This window comes from Numida meleagris, chromosome 26 (assembly GCF_002078875.1).
Source record: "Numida meleagris isolate 19003 breed g44 Domestic line chromosome 26, NumMel1.0, whole genome shotgun sequence".
In the NCBI taxonomy this organism is placed as follows: domain Eukaryota; kingdom Metazoa; phylum Chordata; class Aves; order Galliformes; family Numididae; genus Numida; species Numida meleagris.
In genome coordinates, this window is record NC_034434.1 from 3,169,686 (window position 1) to 3,173,157 (window position 3,472).

Genomic DNA, 3,472 nt, shown 5'->3' on the forward strand with positions numbered 1-3,472 from the left:
CAGTCTGGGTGACCCCGAATTTAACCCCACTTACGGCGCCGGCAGACGCTGCCCCCGACACAGATCAGCTGTGACAGCCGCGAAGTCCCCCCCGGCGGGCGCTGGCGAGGCGCTGGCCGCGGCGGGGGGGTGCGAGGCCTTGTCACGGCGCGTTGGCTCCGTCACCGCCCCGCAGCACCATCGCTGCCCCGCGCTGGGCCGGGCGGCTGCCGACCCCCGGGGGCCCGGTGGCACTTGTCTCTCCGCGGCATCGATGACGGCGCTGGGCACATGGCAGCCGAGCTGCCCCCCCCCGTCATCTGAGGTCGCCGGGGTGGGAACGGGGAGGGGTCCCCAAGGCGGAGGGGGGGGGGGGTTGGGTTGCCGAGGAGCTGATCCCGGTGTGGGGTGAGGAAGGGCTCCCGAGGTGGCCGTGCCGTGGGGGTGTCACCTCGTCCCCGTGCCGAGTGCTTGGTGTGCAGGACGGAGCTCCCGGGGGGCAAACAACGCTGCCCCCCCCCCCTGAGGCCACGGGGACGGGAGGGTGAGACACGTGGGGAGCCCATGCCTCTCCAGGAGGAACACCTGCGGGTCGGGCAGCTGCCGGCACACCTGGGGCACGCAGAGAGCTGACACCGGGCGGCAGCTGCAGGGGAGCGCGTGGCCGTGCAGCTGGGGGGGCTGCGTGCACAATGCGGGGGGGGGGTGGGCACCGCGGGGGGATGCTTTTGCCCAGCACACCCGGAAGGGGCCGAGCTGATGGCCGGCAGCCACCAGTCCCGTTGCTCGGCAGAGGATGGGGACGGGGAGCTGTGCCCACGCGGTCACCCCGGCTTCACCGTGGGGCTGAAGGCTTCCTCTTGCCGTGGGGCGAAGGATGCGGGCAGAGCCCCAGCAGCGGGCATCGTCCCGTCCCCCGTCCCCGTCCCCCCGGCCGGGCAGCCCCCCCATTTCTTATAAACGCCTCTGGTGGTGCTCCCCCGTGACACAGCAGCTCTGGGGCTTGTGGTTAAACCCCAGGGCTCCGGCTTTGACTCACACCGGATCCGCGGCACGGAGGGGCCTTTCGGCGCCCACGGCTGGAAAGAAACGCTCACCGGGAGGGAGCACCGGGCGCTTCCTCGCAGCAACGTTTCCTATAAACCCGGAGGAGGGGAGCGGGCTCCCGGTCCCGGCTGCCGCTGCAGCCCCCGCGGTGAGTAGGGGGAGCTCAGGGCGTTTTGGGGACCGGCGTGGGCACGCACCCCGCACGGAGCCCTTCACCTTGGGGACCCATCGGACAGAAGGGTTGAATGGAGGTGGCAGGGTGACAGCTCAGTCCTTGGTAGACATCAGAGAGAATCCACTCTGTGGCTGTCACTGCTGTGCTGCCTGCGTGGAGCTGGGCCCGATGGCCCCAGTGATCCCAATGGCCCCGGTGACCTCAACTGCCCCTATGGTCCCAATGCCCCCAAGGCCCCCGTGGACCCCGATGCCCCCAATGGCCCCAACCGCCCCTATGGTTCCCGATGATCCCAATGGCCCCCGACGGCTTTGGGGACCCAGGTGCCACCAGCCCCTGGCAGGAGGGATTGGAAACCGAAGCAGCGAGAACTGCTTCATTTTTCCCCTTAGCAATAGAAACGCTGAGCAAAAAAAAAACAACCCGAAAGCCCGCTGGAAAAAGAAACCTTTCAGCCGGCCCAAAATAAGAGGGGGTTTTTGATGGGAAAATAAAGTTGTTTCGTAGGAAACGCAGAGCTGTGACCCACTGTGGGGCACAGGGGGCGGGGNGCCCCTTCTATCAGCCACCTCTGTGCCCTGAAATTGGGGGGGGGGGGGGGATGGGGGGCACGGGGACGACACAGCGCTGCAGGGCTTCTCCAGAGCAACCCTTGGGGGGGGTCCCGTCCAGTGGGACAGATCCTGGCTGGGAGGAGGGGATGCTCAGCACCCATGGGCGCTGCGTGAGCAGTCGGCAGCCGCTCTGGGGGCAGCGGTGGGGGGGGGACACGAGCAGACGGCTCCTTAATCTCAGGGAAGGAAGCGGGCTCTGGTTACCGAGCTGCCCTCGGTGTAAAAGGAGAGGAACAGGAAGAAAAGTCATTAACATAGCTCGGTGCCATCCAAAACCCTCCTGGTGCTCGCCCGCACCGTTAACCCCTGCGCAGTCCCAGCCCGCGGCCGTGGGGCTCGCAGTGCACCCACACCATTGCCCACTGTCCCCTGGGAGCCCAACTGTGGTTCAGCTCCGCTTCTTCCTCCTCCTCCTCCTCCTCCTCCTCCTCACTTCCCCCCTGTGGGATTTGTCCCCAGCCCCATGCAGAAGCCGCTGTGTGCGGGCACCCCATGTGTGGGGCAGGGGGAGCGCAGGGCTGGGGTGTGCGCAGGGTGATGGCGTGGGTGTGTGCGTGGGTGTGCAAAGGGCTGGGGTGCATGCATGGGTGTGCAAGAGGCTGCCACGTGCGCGGGCATGCGGGAGGTCAATGTGAGCGCAGGCGTGCGAAGGGCGGCGGGTGTGCAAAGAGCCGTGTGTGGGCAGGGGTGTGCAAAGGGCGATGAGTGTGTACGGGTAAGAGGCCGATGTGTGCACGGGCGTGCAAGAGGTCCGTGTGTGCAAAGGGCGGTGTAGCTGCACGGGTGTGCAAAGGGCTGGGTGTGCATGTGTACACAGGCACGCACAGGTGCTGGTGTGCGCACACAGGAGCTGCGTGCGTGTGTGCGCACGCACGAGGACGGGTGTGCGCAGCCTCTGCCCCCCCCCCCCCCCTCTAACGCCAGCCCCCCGCTGGGCCGGGGGAGTCCGTTTCAGCCCCCCCCGCCTCCCCCTGACCCCTCGCCCGATTCCTGTAGGACCCGATTTGCTTCACGGGAGCCAGATCATCCCTGAAAAGCCGCGGTTCCCTCCGGAGCGCTCGGGGGCCGCAGCCCCTGTCCGTCCGGCTTAGCGTGACGGTGACGCGGGGGGCTCGGGGCGCAGCCCCCGGCCCTTCGTCTTCGCCGGGGCGTGATGAGCGCTGACCGCGGCGGGGGGGGGGGGCCCAGCGTGCGGCTCCTGACAGCGCGGGGACGGGGTGCAGCCCGGGGACGTGGCGGCGAGAGGCCGCGTGCGTTCGCTTCCACGGCACCGCGGGACCGGGCAGAGCGCGGTCATGGAGCCGGCGGCGGGGCCGTGGCTGCGGGGTCCTGAGGGATCGGTGGCACGGGTGACATGGGGGCACGGAGGTTTGGAGCCCACTGGGATGGGGCTGTGGTTGCTGGAGCCCCAGAGAAGTGGTGTTAATGGTGAAGCCCACAGGGCCGGTGCTGTTCCTTCAGGTTCCATCCTGCAGGGCTCTGTCCTACTCTGCTGTCCCACTGGGTCCCATCCCATCTCATCCCATCTCATCTCATCCCAACATAAGGGTTCCCATCCTGCCCTGTTGGGTCTCATCCCATCCCATCCCACTGTATCCCACCCTTTCCTTCTGGGCCCCATCCCATCCTGTGGGGTCTCATCCTGTCTCATCGGCTC